The 16,356-nt window shown below is 51.5% G+C and overlaps 1 non-coding gene across 1 annotated transcript; it reads right to left on the bottom strand.

Moving 5' to 3' along the window:
- Positions 1-7,335: 7,335 nt before the first annotated feature.
- On the bottom strand, positions 7,336-7,449 carry LOC121276660. Its single transcript, XR_005942724.1, has one exon. It is a non-coding gene; the product is annotated as a U5 spliceosomal RNA (small nuclear RNA).
- Positions 7,450-16,356: the final 8,907 nt, after the last annotated feature.

Below are 16,356 nucleotides of genomic sequence, written 5' to 3' on the forward strand. Positions count from 1 at the left end.
ATGCTGCCTGCTGGGGGTTCTCTTTCAGTTGTCCATATGAGCTGACCTGCATCTCTGCCCCCACACTGAATACACTTCCATGCAGCACCTGTACCCGCCCATCACGAGGCTCTTTTCACTTTTGTATTTCAAAGCATAGTGGTTGTTAAGTAGGTCTTCATCTCCCCCATCCTTTCCCCTCCCCCAGTCACCCATGTCCTTTCTCCCTGGCATCACCTTCCACCCTGCACCATAACCTACCAACCAGAACTCTCTTCTTTCCAGGATGTCCAGGTGAATGTGCACATCCCTACCTTCCTGAGAATCTCACCCTCATCCACATTGACCTCCCTGACCTCCTCCTCCCCACCCAAGAGTCTGTGTCTGCCTCTGAGTTCCCACCAACCACCCTCGCTGTCCATTCTACCGCTACTGTCGCACCCTCACCCTCCCACCCTACCTGCTCACTCTGCCCTCCCTCATACTCACCATTCCCTCCTACTACACCCAACCTCATTTCGCTACCAAGGAGGCAGTCATCAACTCCATAGACCCAGCCTTTACACATTCACCAGGACATCATCCCCACCTTACTCTTTCCTCCACCCTTACTCCTTCCTACATATGGACTCCTTCCTCCCCCGGAACTCCTTCCTCCCCTTGGACTCTTTGCCCCATGCGACCCCCTTCCCTTATGCCTTCCTCCCCTTTTACACCTATCTCCTCAGTTGCAGCATTCTCCCCAGTTACATCTTCCTCCCATGTACTCCGTTCCCCTCACCTCAACCCCACACACCATCATTCCCCCGCAACCTTATCACACTGACACCACCGTTCCCCCGCTCCCACTCTCACCCCACCCTCTGTACACCTTTCACTCCCTGTCAAACCTAGATCTTCCTCTCCACCCCCTCAACAATCATCTGTAGCAGGCCATGGCCAAGACAGCGATGTCCTGAAGCAGACCCCAGACCTTGCACCTTCCAAGAGCTGCTTCACGGCAGAGCCATGTCCATCAGAATTCACCCAGCATGTGATGCATGTGTTCCTCCAGGGTCCTGGAGCTGTAGGACTCCAGCATCTTCTGCTCCTCAGATGTCCGCAATGTGAGGAAGGCCCTAACGGTAAGTCCTGACTCCTGCATGTCACATTTGTCAAGATGTGTGCAAGGCCAAAGTGTTTTCCTGTCATAGGGTGGTAAATTTGATGTGGGGGGATGCTTCAGGAATGCAGGGCTTATAAGTAGATGCAGATGATTTAAAATGGTGTTCCTGATGTGCGGCGGTGGGAAAGATGGCCTGCCTTTGACAGGTGGAGTGGACAATTGCAAGCTGGTTTCACGACAGCGTGAAACCAATTTTTGGTCTTCCCACCAAATTGTGGCTCATGCTTACCATGATGCCTGATGCCAACAGGGACTGGAAATTCTGGCCTCAGTTTGGGTTTTGCCAGGACTCAGCTCCTGTCCTCTTTACAGCCTTGGTTCAAACATGGGCAAAAGAACTAAACTCCAGAGGTGAGGTGAGAGTGACTGCCCTTGACATCAAGGCAGCATTTGAGCGAGTGTGGCATCAAGGAGCCCTAGCAAAACTGGAGTCATGGGAATGTAGGGGAAAACTCTCCTCTTGTCGAAGTTATATCTAGCACAAAGGAAGATGGTTGTGATTGTTGGAGGTCAATCATCTCAGTTCCAGGACATCATAGCAGGGGTTCCTCAGGGTAATGCCCTAGGCCCAATCATTTTCTGCTGCTTACTCAATGACCTCCCTTCCATCTTAAAATCAGAAGTGGGGATGTTAGCTGATGATTGCACAATGTTCAACACCTTTCGCAACTCCTCAGATACTGAAGCATTCCATGTCCAAATGCAGCAAGACCTGGACAATAACCAGGATTGAGCTGACAAGTGGCAAGTGACATTCGCGCCACACAAGCACCAGGCAATGACCATCTTCAGCAAGACAAAATCTAACCATTGCTCCTTAACATTCAATAGCATTACCATCACTGAATCCCCCACTATCAACATCCTGGGGTTACTACTGACCAGAAACTGAACTGGACTAGCCATATAAATACCGTGGCTATAAGAGCAGGTCAGAGGCTCGGAATCCTGCAACAAGTAGCTCCCCTCCTGACTCCCCAAAGCCTGTTCACCATGTACAGGGTACAAGTCATGAATGTGATGGTATTGCTCTCAACTTGCCTGGATGAGTGCAGCTCCAACAACACTCAAGAAGCTTGACACCATCCAGGAGAAAGCAGCCCACTTGATTGGCACCCCATCTACAAACATTCACTCCCTCCACCACTGATGGACAATGGCAGCAGTGTGTACCATCTACAAGATGCACTGCAGGAGCTCTCCAAGGCTTCTTAGGCAGCATCTTCCTAAAAACACAAACGCTACCAGCAAGAAGGACAACGGCAGCAGACAAATAGGAACACCAGCACCTGGAAGTTTCCCTCCAAGCCAGTCACCATCCTGACTTGGAACTATATTGCCGTTCATTCATTGTCACTGGGTCAAAATCCTGGAACCCTTTTCCTAACTGCACTGTGGGTGTCCACATCCCATGAATGAATAAAAAAAAATGACTCCAATGTAGTGATTTGTAGGCAAAAAGCAAACATTATAATAAAACAAACATGAAAACCTGGAGCTAGCCAGAACAAGTTAAGACAAGTGATAACTTAAGTTGATATCTTAGGTGTGTTAAAAACATTGAAGTCTGTATTAATAACTTGCAGGTGAAAATTGATGGGACTGAGTTGCAAATTAAAAAACTCTTGACTCAGAGACAAAAACAGGAATTAGGTGGAATGCTGGAGTGATTACTAACCTTGTAAAACTAAGCATTTACTTTTTAACACAGTTTTCCATTTTAAATTGTAGTGAAGCTAAGTACAATGATATTGGATGATACTTAATTCACTTGTAATATCTTTCTAGTTGTTTAAATACATTTTTAAAAATCTCACTCTGTTTCCTGTGCCATTTTTTTAAAAACCTCCCAACTAAGCCACTGTTAAAGTACAGAAGTCATTGCTGTAATGGTCTGAGTATCATATTCAGCAATGTATCCACACTGCACAATACCTAATTACATGATAACACAGCCCACAGATTTACCAAAAGGACATCCTCTCACCTAAGCTGGATATCATGTCTACCATACAGGCTGTCTTCAATCTGAAAAGCACATCAGTAAGACAAATCATTAATCTGCTTCATTTTCTTGAAGCATGAGGGGAGTTGGAGAAGGCAGTGGGATGTGGCCGGTGTGGGGGATGTGAGAAGTGATCTTTCAGATGGGAAAAATTACTGTACTTCTCAGCTCCGCCTAGAGGTTTTTAAAATTAAATTAAATTAAATTAAGATTAAAATTAAAAACACTTAATTGGTGATTCCATATTTTAGACATTCATATAAAATTCTAAAATGGCTGTAGACGAGCATCATGACAATCTGATGAAGTCACAGACCTGAAACGTTAAGTCTTTATCTCTCCACAGATGTTGCCTGACCTGCAGAGCATTTCCAGCATTTTCTGTTTTTACTTCAGATTTCCAGCATCTACAATATTTTGCTTTTCCAGCATACCAATCTGTCTGATTATCTTCCCCAACAGTGTACCCAGTGCCAAAGCCACAGCTACATGACCTAGATATAATAATAGCCCACCTAATGTTTGCTTTTTTATTGTGCATGCTTTTATTATAACAAAAATGCAGCATTCTTTGGTTAAGATATCTTTAAAATGATAAAATGCCAAAGGTCATGGAGACTACACAGCTGAAAAAGAAAAACATATTCGCGAGGAAATGTTCATATTACTTTCAGCATATTCCCATGTGTATAATCTCATAATATAATTACAAAAGCCTAAGTTATACAATGTGCTGCAGCATGACTCGAATGGTTCAATTAACTAAAGAGTTTTTCTGGAATCTAAAATAAGCTAATAAGAGAATTTTAAAGTCGAGGCGTTGCTGGAAGCCAACGTAGGTCAGCAAGCACAGGGCGATAGGTGAATAGGGCTTGGTCCAAGTAAGGACATGAGCAGAAGAGTTTTGGATGACCTCAAGTTTATAGAGAGTAGAGTGTGGGGGTCAGTCAGGAATGAATTGCAATAGTCAATTATAAAAGTAACAAAGGAATGAATGAGGATTTCAGCAGCAGGTCAGCTGTCCAGATTTAGTTCAGTTACCTCTTGAAGGTGTGCAGTGAGTCAGCACCCATCACATCAATGTACAATGCATTCCAAAGGCTTACTACTTTCTTGCAGCAAGTCCCATTCACCATCATGTCATTGACACATTGGGCGGAATTTTCCATGCCTGCTGGTGTCAGGCATGTTTGGTGGCATGAATGGACAATATGTGAGATAGCCAAAAATTGGTTTCATGACTTCGTGAAACCACTTTGCAATCGTCTGCTCTGCCATCGGGCAGGCTGCGTTTCCAGCCATAAGACGACAGGAATCTCATTGTAATACATCATACCGTTACAAGCCCAGCTCACCAGAATCATGCCTCATGCTGGATTATCCAAGCACGTCGGCACAATAGCATGCTGATGTGTTTCACAACAGCATATATAAGGCATGCACTTGGCGGGCTGTTCTTCGAGGGGAACTCAGAGATGAATACATTGCTCGCCAGGGTCACCTGTTGGACTTCAAGGTTTGCATTCAAGTGAGGGCATAGATAAGTCGCTTCTTCCATACTGGCTAACAGTGCGATGCCGGGACAAGGGCTGCACTGTGGTTGAGGTGACTTGCGGGGGGCAAGGGCTGCACTGTGGTTGAAGTGGGTTGGGGGAGGGGAATGGCTGCACTGCAGTTGATGGTAATGCACAAGCACTTGCAGGGTAGGGGGGGAGGGAATTGGCCACGCATTAGGGAAACCTTGCATAAAGTGACCATTCCTCAGCAGCTGAGACAGTTCAGGCACAGCCACATTGACATACTTGGAGTGGGGCCTCTAGCTTATCTGCCCACTCAAGTAACGCAGAGGCATGAAATTGCCACCAAATGCTCCTGAACTTTTCAACCCTTGGGCACAGACTGCAAGCTAATGAGCATTTTAGTGGACTGCAGAACAGTTGGATGGCTGGGCACTTCGTACAATCTCCTTGCTAAAGCTGGCCATGGAGCAGTCATTGGTGGAGGCGCTCACAGCCACTTCCAATGTCTTCATTCAGGTTAGGACCAGTCTCCCCCATGGTTCAAGCTAACAGTGCAGCCTTGCAGTGTGGGTTAGGAGAATGCCTGCACCTGAGCTGAGAGCATAGCATGCAGTCCAATGGCCAATCAGTCGGGTGGAGTGGGGATGAAGTGGGTGGGGTTTCGGGCAGCCATGAAGCACACTAAACTCTGGCTGAGTGGTGGCCAGCACTCTCCTGGATGCGTTAAGGGGCCTTCAGACTTAACCAAGACAGGTTCTTATTACGCCCATGCTAACCCACATGTCTCTCTGTTTCATCCTGCAGGAAGAGTACATCTGGATCACAGAGCCTGGCGACTTAGCTTAATGCATCATGGCTTACAAAGAGTGAAGATAATGGAGAAGAGAGCGACTGAGGCACCTGGCTTTGCAGAGGGAGGAACAGCACCCTCTGGAAGAAGGAGTGGCTGGGGGTCCCACACATGCTGCCGAAGAGACACAGCGAGCTGTTGCTGGTTGGCTCCTAGTGACATCCAGGGTCCATGCACACCGCCTTTCATTCCTGCAGATGACTAAGAACCAGTGTCACCGAAGATGCACATGTCTAGGGAATTGGTTGGTCACATCTGCCAGCTGCTGCAGGATTTGGCACCACGGGGACATGGAGGGTATCTACTGCCAGTGGCCATGAAAGTGACTGAGGCATTCAATTTTTATGCTAGTGTCTCCTCTCAGGGGTCCACAGGTGACCTCTGTGGGACATCGCAAGCCTCCACCCACAAATGCATACATGAGGTCAAGGATACCATTTTTGTGATGGCACACATCTTTTTGCATTTTGCCCGGGACCAGGAAAGCCAGAATGCAAGAGAGATGAGATATGCCCAGATCTTAGGTTTCTTAGAGGTGCAGGGTGCCATTGATTGCATTTGTGAGGCACTCAGATCTCCATCGCAACAAGCAGTCAACTATGTCAGCCACAAGGGTTTCCATTCACTGAATGTGCAGCTGGTGTGCGACCACCACAAACGCATCCTGCAGGTCTGCACACGGTTCCCAGGGAGTGTGCATGACTACTACATTCTCAGTCAGTCTCAGATCCCTGATGTCTTCCAGGGTCCACAGAAGCTGCAGGGATGGCTCCACATGGACAAGGTCTACCCACAGAGTATGTGGCTGGCAACATCCATGCAGCGGCATCAGACCGCAACAGTGTGAAGGTATAACGAGGCTCACAACTTGGTGGAGCAAACCATCGGGATGCTGAAAATGAAGCTCCGGTGCCTGGACCAGCTTGGTGGAGCCCTGCAATACAGCTCACAGAGGGTGTCATGCATCGTCTTCGTCTGCTGCACCCTTTACAATCTGGCCCTGCAATGGGGAGAGGAGCTGACTGAGGAGGACATGGAGGAGCTAGACGTCTCCTCCAATGAGGAGGATATTGACGTGCATGAGCATGAGGAGGTCCCCGAAGGTGATGATGATGTTGATCTGGCCATTGCACTAGCCAGACGAGGCAGGCCCGCTTGAGAGCCTCTCATAGCTGCTAGATTTGTGGAGGTTGATGCAGTGACGACATGCAGTGAGGAGACACCATAGATCCTCACATTGCATTTGTGAATGTTTGACTCCAATTTGGCTGATAGCAGCACACATTCCTTCTGTAAGAATGCTCCTGTCATGGAGATGCAGTGGAGGTCCTAATAGTCACTCAATTGCAGGAGGGTGATGACGACATGCAGTGTGGACACTCCATAGATCTTCACATAGCCTCTGTGAATGCCTGACTCCTGTCTGGCCTAGGACAGCTCAATTATACTCTATGATCAGGGTCATATCATGGAGATGTAGCTGTGAAACTTTAAATGCATCTGATCCTTTGTCCACCTTCAACACCTGTCCCCTTCAGGAACACAGCATCACTGGTCACAGATGCTGATGAGATAGGGGCCAGTCCCACCTTAAAGCTGAGACCACACAGAGAGAGAGAATGACAGAGCTCTGTGATGCCTACAGCAATGAAGCACCATTGAGGTGCAGGTATCAGTAATGTGTCCGATGGGTGTGAGGCCAGACCATCACTTCAGTCTGAAGGCTGCACAAAGCACGGGGAAGAGGCCCTGGACTGAGACACCTGCCTTACCAAGGTTTCACATCTGTGTGACATGATTATTTGATTTAAACGCAAGCCCCACAAAGGTAGGACATCAAAAAATTAATCAAAACTCTGAGTGTTCCTCTTCACGGAAATCTTTAGTAAAAGGTGAAAGATTTATATGATCTGAAGAGAAACCAGAGTTCATCAGAATAAGGAGCCAGAGGCAGGGAAGACATTCTTGGGAGTTTATTTACAATAGTGAACATTATGTAGAAGTGATTAACACCCGAACTCTTTCAAGTACAAGCCCGTTTCCATCTGTTTCAGATGAAGTTACATTGTTTCATAGTTTGTCATTGTGAGATTTGAACTCTTGATAATCTTTTAAATCTGAACTCTTGATACTCTTTTGAGTAAACCTGTTTCCATCTGTTTCAGATGAAGTTACATTGTTTCATAGTTTGCCATTGTGAGATTTGAACTCTTGATACTCTTTTGAGTAAACCTGTTTCCATCTGTTTCAGATGAAGTTACATTGTTTCATAGTTTTGCCATTGTGAGATTTGAACTCTTGATCTTGGGGTTACAAACCCAGTACCATAACCACTTGGCTATTTAGGCCAAGCAAAAGAACCCATTTCCATCTGTTTCAGATGAAGTTACATTGTTTCATAATTTGCCATTGTGAGATTTGAACTCTCGATCTTGGGCTTACAAACCCAGTACCATAACCACTTGGCTATTTAGGCCAAGTGATTAACACCTGTACCCAGACTATGCTTCCTGATTGGGCTCAGGTGCAGCTTGTTCCTGCCTGAGCGGGAGCTGTTGCTGTGTGCATTGTGCTGGCTGTGGCTGCTGCTACTATTGCTTTTTCCAACATACCCCTCTGGACTTTCACAAGCTGTCCTGGTTTTGCTGTTGTCCAAGGGACACTAGAAGTCTACTGCTGGTATTGTTGCTGGGTCTGCAGGGGCCTGGAGTCTGCAAGGCCTGAGGTTTGAAGAATTGGAGGAGAGAGAGAGGAGGTGCTGCAAGACAGAAAGGCCAGGAGGCAAGAATGGTTGGTGTCTGGACTTTTGTTTGGTGGAGGCTCTGAAGACTGTGTTGCTTTGTAGGGGAAGAAGAAGACTGCTGAAGGGACTCGGGGAGAAGGGGTGCATGCGTATGTACATTTAACATCTTGCCACCTCCCTTCTTGCTCCACCCATGTCCAAGTCCAGGTAGCAGCTGGTGCCTGGTGAACAGGGGCGGACCTGACTGCCGTGTGCCAGGCAATACCGGCTGCCTGGCGAAGACATCACCCTCCTCCGACGGGAAGAACAGCCAGGTCCCCGCCACCCCACGACATCCACCCAGTGTCACCCACCCATCCTGCACTCATTATCCTTTCCCCTTCTGTGCCTCCCTGTCCTTTCTTTCTCTCTCTCTCCTCCCCTTCTGTCTTTACACACCATCAGGAGGGAGAGGGTAATCCTTCTATTCCCCCCTCTCCCCCTTTATGAATGCTGTTGCTCCCACCAACAGAGCTCGAGGTGGGTGTGGCTCATCTCCCAATGGCTGCCGTGGGGTCACCAGGGGCCGGGCCCTCCTGGACAGCTGTGGAGCAGCGCTCTCACCAGTGGCGGTGGCCTGTCAAGACCTGTGTGGGAGTGACTGCTTCCGTGGCCTCTGCTGCTCCCACAGCCCCGTCACGTTCCCGCCTCCTGACCGGGGCATGGGGGTAAAGAGCTACATTCGCCCCGAGATGACCATAGAAACACGCGTGAAGGCTTTGGCCGGGGTTGTCGGCCCCTCATGCATGTATGGGAATGTGGTCCTGAGGTCCAAGCAGGCGGTGCACCTGGCCCTGGCCAAGGGGCTCACTGTAGGTGGGCCCAATTGGCGGCGGATCCTCTTGAGGCCACCGTGGAGAGGCTTGTTTTATCCAACGTCCCGCCCTTTGTTCCCGGTGAGTTTTCCTCCTCCACCTTCACCAACTGGGGGAGGTCAGGTCCGGGGTGGGCCAATCCCGCTGGGCCTCACGGAGCCCGGTCTCCACCACGTGTACTCCTTCCGGCATCAGGTCTTTGTTCGTCTGGCCAGGGAGGAGCACAGAGGGGTGGCTTGATGTCACCTTTGAGGGGGCTGCCTACCGTGTCTTCTGGTCAGCGGATGGCGTGCGATGCCATGCCTGCAAGGAGGTGGGGTACGTCCGAAAGAACTGCCCATGTCACTCAGGCAGCCGTGGCTGGCACCGCCTCTCCCCTCCCTGCCACCACTCCAACTTTGTCCCTGCAAGAGGAGGAGCTGTCAGCAGCCACTGTCATCTCAGCTGACGGTGAGGCAGGGGAAGAGACCCCGCACCGGAAGAAGGCGCGACAGAAGGCCCGCCATGCGGAGGTGGACCCCAAAACCCCCGAACTCCCCAAACCAACCCTGATCCCCAGACACACCAGCTCAGGGAGAAAAACCTCATCTGGCCCCAGCAATGTGTCTGCATGTGCTCCCGGGCCCATGTGCGCCTCAGCGCCATGTACTGGGCCCAGCGCTGTTCATGCACAGCCTCCTGAATCCAGCGGCCATGGGGCTTGCGACCCTGAGCTGGTGGTTGTCAGAAAAAGAATAGACCAGCCAAAACCCCAGAGGGCAGAGCCTCTGGAGGGGCTGGACGATGCAGAGGGGGCCTCATGGATGGAGGCCTCCCCAGCCCCCAGCCTACCCTGAAAGAAACGCCACCCCTCGGAGGGGGAAGACCTTGCGGCTTGTGAGGTCAGATGTGACGGCTTTCCCAGTGAAAAGATGGTGGCATCTCCACCCGTAAGTCCTCACCCTGCCCTCTGGGGGGAGCCCAAATCCCTGACTCCTTGTTGCAGTCTTCTGAGCAGGGCACCTCAGGGGTTGGTGAGGGTACCGCTGTTGTGGTGGTGCCCCACCCCGACCCAACTTGTAATCCTGAGATGCCATCTGCAGCAGTCAATTCATGGCCCCAACCGCTGGCTAATTTAGGGCTGGGAACCCCCGTGCTAGGTTCGGAGCTTTTTCTGGACTCGTCTGGTGACCCGGTGCCTGGACGGAGCAGGGCTCTGAGCCACTGCCACCCTTTGGCCCATATTCCTAAGAGGAGACCAGAGAGGACCCCTCTGCCCTTGATCCTGGGGGTGGGATTGAGGTGGAGGTGGAGCTGACTGGCAGCTCCGAACCAGCCCCCTTACCCAATATGGGGGAGGGGTTGGAAGCTGGAGGCGAAGACCTGGAGGAGGATGGGATTTTGGTGGTGAGCACCGGGGACAATTTAGAGTCATTGTCGGGTGAGATGGTGGATCTGCTGGTGCCCCTGACTGATTTTCCCCTCATCCCTTTATGGGAGCTCCAGGATTTTTTAGTGAGTAATCGCGTTCGCTGAGACAGGGTCCAGTCGGCTGTGGACCGGTGGCATTCTTTTCCTCTTGTGTTCTAGTCCGCCCGGGAGGCCCTCAAGGGCCCTTGGCTGGACCAGAATGCTAAGAGGAGGGTCCACACATTTCTCGCTGGGATCCTGAAGGAGAGGAAAGATTAAAATAGTCCTCTCCTTCTTACACTAGACATGGTGATAGTAGCACGTATTTCTGACAATGAAGACTACCATAGCTAGCGTCAACATCAGTGGCAGCAGGGACACACAGCACAGGTTCCAGAACTTATTGGACCTTAGGGATGGGAAGTGTGCAGTGTGTTTCCTGGAGGAAACCCATACCATTCGGGAAACAAAGCTACGTGGCTTCTGGGGTGATGAAGGGGGGTGTCTACATGAGTCACCTAGCCTCCAATTCTGGCAGGGTGGCTACCTTGTTGGCCCCACAGTTTCAGCTGGAGATCTTGGGGGAGTCAAGGAGCTGGCGCCAGGCCGGTTACTGCACCTTACTAGGAGGCGTAGCGCTTCACTTTGCGAATATGTACGCTGCCCTGGGCATGCAGCAGCAAGCGAGTTTCTTTGAAGAAGTGTCCACTCATCTTGGCTCCATCGACGTGGCAAGTGCATCATCCTCGGGGGGAAGGATTTCAACTGTACCCTCGAGGCCAGGGACCATCATGGTGCCCAGCACCGCTCGCTAGGTATGAGTAAGTTGAGAGTCCTGGTCAGGTCTTTTAACTTGGTGGACGTCTGGCGAAATTTCCATCCTGACTCCAGCGTTTTCATTTCAGTGTCACCTGGATTCAGAGTGTCCAGACTCGACTGCCTCTACGTTTCCAAGGCGTTTGTGTCCTGTGTTCTGTCGGCTTCTATGTGGCAGGTGCCATGCATGAATCACCATCCAGTGAGGACAGAACTCGTTCCATTCTGCACTCAGATGGGGTCCGTGTACTGGCACTCTAACAACCTGCTGCTGGAGGACGAGTGGTTCCTGAACTTGTTCAGTCACTTCTGGGCTGGCTGGAGAAGGAAGCGGGGAGGCTATGGTGGGACATTGGCAAGGCTCATGTCCATGTCTTCTGTCAGGAGTACGCGAGGGGGTCAACTAAGAGGCAGAAATCCAGGGTCGAAGAGTGGGAGGAGGAGGTGCTTGACCTGGAGACACGTCTCCATCAGTCCAATGTGGACCCAGCCCTACAGCTGGCGTATGAAGAAAGGAAGGAAGCGCTGTCGGACCTGCAACTCGTTGGGTCCTGCAATGCGTGTGAGGCCACGGATCCATTTCCTTAGGAACCTGGACCTTGGCTCCCCCCTCCTACTGGCTGGAAAAAAGGCATGGGGTCCGACAGCAGCTCCTTATGCTGCTGGCCGACGACGGATCCCTTGTTTCAGATCCGGAGGGCATCAGGGCCATTGCCAAATCCTACTACACTGCCCTGTTCTCTCTGGATCCGTCCAGCGAGGATGCTCAGAGTTTTGTGGGAGGACCTGCCGCAGGTCGGCCTGGAGGGCGCTGGAAAGCTTGACTCCTCTATAAGTCTGCAGGAACTGACCGGCGCCCTCAACAACCTTTCCAGGGGCAAGTCCCTGGGCTTGGACAGGCTGACCGTGAAGTTCTTCAGGGCATTCTGGGGAATGCTATGCAGGGGTCCTACGGGAGAGTATCACTACTGGGGAGATGCCCCTCTTGTGGTGCAGGGCCGTGATTGCCCTGCTGTCTAAGAAGGGAGACCTCTGCCACCTCAAAAACTGGTGCCTGGTCTCCCTCCTCAGCACAGATTGCACAATATTTGCCAGGGCAGTGTCTTCTTGCCTTGGTACCGTGCTGGACCATATGATCCACCCTGACTAGTCCTACACGGTCCCAAACCATACCATCTTTGACAATATCCATCTGGTCTAGGATGTCATCAATTTTTCCCAGAGGACTGGTCTGTTGAGCACCTTCCTGTCACTTGACCAAGGTGGATCACGAATATTTAGTCGGGACTCTGCGAGCACTTGAGTTCAGGACACATTTCGTCGCCTGGATCCGACTTCTGTACGCTGCCGCAGAGTGTCTAGTTAATGTTAACAAGTCCCTGACGATGCCCCTTTGCTCTGGGAGAGGTGTGCATCAGGGCTGCCCCCCTGTCTGGCCAATTGTCTTCTATCTGCATGGAGCCTTTCCTGTGCTTCTTGCGGAGGAGGCTGTGAGGATTGGTTCTGGGCGGGCCAGGCATCGGGGTGGTCCTCTCGGCTTACACCAATGACGTGCTGCTCATGTTCACTGACCCGGCTGACCTGTGGAGTATGCACGAGTGCCAGGAGATCTATTCTGCCGCGTCCTCTGCTAGGATCAACTGGGACAAGTGTTCTGGACTCCTGATCGGTCAGTGGCAGATGGATCCCCTATCCGAGGAGCTGAGGCCTTTCAAGTGGAACAGAACCGGTCTCCTGTACCTGTGGGTCCATCTCTGCCCTGCTGAGGAATCCTGGCCAACAAACTGGCAGGAGCTGGAGGCCAAAGTCACCACTTGCCTTTGGCGCTGGACAGAACTGCTCCGAGTGCTGTCTTACCGGGATCGAGTTTTGGTCATAAACCAGCTGATTGCTACTGGCTGGTCACTTTGACCCCTCCCCCGGACCTTGTCACAAAAATCCAGAGAATGCTCGTTGACTTATTCTGGGACAAAGGGCTGCACTGGATCACTGCTGAGGTTCTGAATCTCCCGCTTGTGGAGGGCAGTCAGGTGCTACTGTGCCTACACATCCAGGTGGCGACTTTCTGCCTTCAGAACCTGCAGCAATACCTTTACGTTGAGCTCCCTCGAGATGCTTTGCCCTGGCGACGCATTTCTTCCGCCAGGTGCACGGCCTGAAGTATGACGTGCAGCTCCTGTTCATAGACCTGAGGGGCCTTCATGGCTCCTTGCAGGCGTTGCCCATTTTTTACCAGGACCTGATCAAAGTCTGGAACATGGTCGCCTTGCAACGCAGCTCTCCACCATCAGGAGTAACGGGTACCATCAGAGAGCCACTGCTTAGGAATCCCCACCTCTGGCTTTTTCAATAGCTGGTGAAGAGGAGGGCTATAGCTGTCAGGGTGACCAGGATCGGGGATGTACTGGGCGGCGGAGGAGTGGGCGCATTGTGCATCCAAAGACATCCAACTCGTGGCCAATACCATTCAAGACCTTAGGACAGTCGTGCTCGGCCTTGACGTCCTTCTAGGTCTGGAGGTGGCGCAGGTGCGCGGTGGGTCTTCTGGCCAAGCACACCTCTGTTTGCACGGAATTCCACATTGGCCCCAAGCCCTAAACCCTCCCTCAGGAGCTGGTGCCCTGCAGTCATCTCTCAGAAATGCCTTCTGTGCCCTATAGCACGGTGTAGAGAGGTTTCTTGTGTGGGCTGCTGCTACACACCCTTCACTTCCTTGTCCTCGCCTGCTGCCCAGACACAGCTTGGGGTGCCTTGTTGCCATCTGGTGTTGGAGGGCCCTCAATAGGGGTGTCCTCCAACTTACCATTGGGGACCTGGGGTGGAGGGTGTTGCACGCGGCAACCCCATACAACCGTAGGTTGTGCCGGTTCATGGACTCCCAAGATGCTTGTGTCTTTTGCGGCCTTGTGGAGCTGTGAACCACGTCTATACAGGGTGTTGTAGGTTGCACTCCCTTTTCAGTTATTTAAAAAAGATTTTGCTGTTTTGTTTGCACTTCAGCCCCTCACTCCTGATCTACAGGCACGTGGTGTGGAGGGGCTACCGGGAGTGGGAAGGACCACCTCGTGATCCTGCTCCTGGGCCTGGCCAAATTGGCCATTAACAGGTCCAGGCAGCGGGCTATCGAGGGGGTCGTCCGACCCGACTGTCTGCCCCTCTTCTGCAGCTATGTTCATGGCTGGGTGTCCCTGGAGAGGGAACATGCAGTGTTCGCCGGCACCGTTGAGACCTTCCATGCTCAGTGGGCACCACTTGGGGACTGAGGTGTTTTATCGACTCCATTAATCATATTTTGATTTAATGTTGGTTAGTTTCCTTTGCATTTTGTCTTTTGTTTTTGCAGTTTCCCTTTAAGGGACTGCCTTTTACCTTGTCCCTTGCTTTGGTAATTTAGTTTATTTGTTTTGTAACAAAAGAGTTACAGGTGGAATTTTCCGTGCCTGCTGGCATTGGGCTTGTCCAGCGGCATGTGTGGACAATATGGTGAGAAGGCCAGAAATTGGTTTCACGACGTCGTGAAACCAGTTTGTAATTGTCCACTCAGCCCGTTGATGGTGGGCTATGTTTCCCACTATTGGACATCAGGAACCTCATTGTAATACACCTGCACATCATTATAAGGCCAGCCCACCGGAATCATCTCCCCATGCTGGATCATCTGCTCACATCAGGGGGAAAACATGCCGGTGCAGAACATGTCTTGATAAATGTGACATGCAGAAGTCAGGACTTACTGCCAAGGCCTTGCTCACATCAGGGACATCTGAGGAGCAGAAGATGCTGGAGACCAACAGCAACGGAATCCTGGAGGAACGTCCGTGGCATGCTGGGTGGATTCTCATGGACATGGCTCCACCGTGAAGCAGCTCACGGAAATTGGAAAGTCACTGTTGAAGGTCTGCTCACAACGGATGATGGTCGAGGGGGTAGGAGAGGAAGGTCCAGCTGTGTTTGGGAGAGGAGGATGTGGCAGGGGATGAGGTTGGGAATGAAGGTGTCGAGGGGATTTGATGTTAGTGGGGGAATGAAGGTGGCGGGGTGGGATGAGGTTGGGAGGTGAGAAAGAATGTGTCGGTGGGGGAAGGGAGTACGAGGGAGGAGGGGCTAACAGTGGAGAAGTCAGAAGCTGGGGAAGTAGATGTAAGGGAGGGTGGAAGGTGTAAGTGAAGGAGTTCGGAGGGTGCAAGGGGTGCGGAGAGGGGAGGGAGTCCGGGGGGAGGACAGATTGTGGAGATGAGAGGGAATAAGGATGTACGAAGAAGTAAGGATGGAGGAAGAAGTCAGAAAGGGAGAAGGATTAAGGCTAGAGGAAGCAGTCAGGAAGGGGGGAAAACTAAGCAGGAGGCGGTGGGGGGGGAGGGGTGGAAGGATTATGGGTGTGGTGGGCAGGGAGTCCGGGGTGGGAAGGAATTCCGGAATGGAAGGAGTTCTGGGGGCAAGGAGTGCCAAAGGGTGAAAGGGATCCCAAAACTGGGGGGAGGGAGTGGGGGAAAGGGTATCCAAGGGTGGGGGGAAAAAAGGGCAACCAGGGGAAGGAAAGGGGGCCCAAGGGGGCAGGGGTAAAGGGGGTCCAGGGGGCAGGGGGGTGTTGGGAAAGGGTGGAGAGGTGGGGAGGGTTGGTTGGAAGGAAGGGAGGAAGGAGCATCTGAAGGGATGTCGAGGTGCCCTGTTTCCCTCTTGCATTGCCACTGCAGGAACTCACCCATGGCTCCCACAATGGAGTGCAGGTCTGCACACATATCCGTGTTCTGTAAAACCAGGGTCCCCATGGCGTCCGCCATCCTGCCCATGGAGACCTCCATACACCCACATGTAGGCATCACTTCATCAGAAAGCAGGCGGATGCACTCCTCCGACTCATTCTATTGAGGGCTTCCAACAGCTCTGCATGATGTTCCCCTGTCTTCTGCTGACTCTCCAGGATGAGTTGGAAGGCCCAATCCAGAGGTTTGTCACCTGACTCGGAGGACAGCTGGAGAAGAGGCATATGTGAGGTCCGAATGCTGGGGAGGTCAGCTGAACCTGTCTCCTCCTG

Source organism: Carcharodon carcharias, chromosome 3 (assembly GCF_017639515.1).
Source record: "Carcharodon carcharias isolate sCarCar2 chromosome 3, sCarCar2.pri, whole genome shotgun sequence".
In the NCBI taxonomy this organism is placed as follows: domain Eukaryota; kingdom Metazoa; phylum Chordata; class Chondrichthyes; order Lamniformes; family Lamnidae; genus Carcharodon; species Carcharodon carcharias.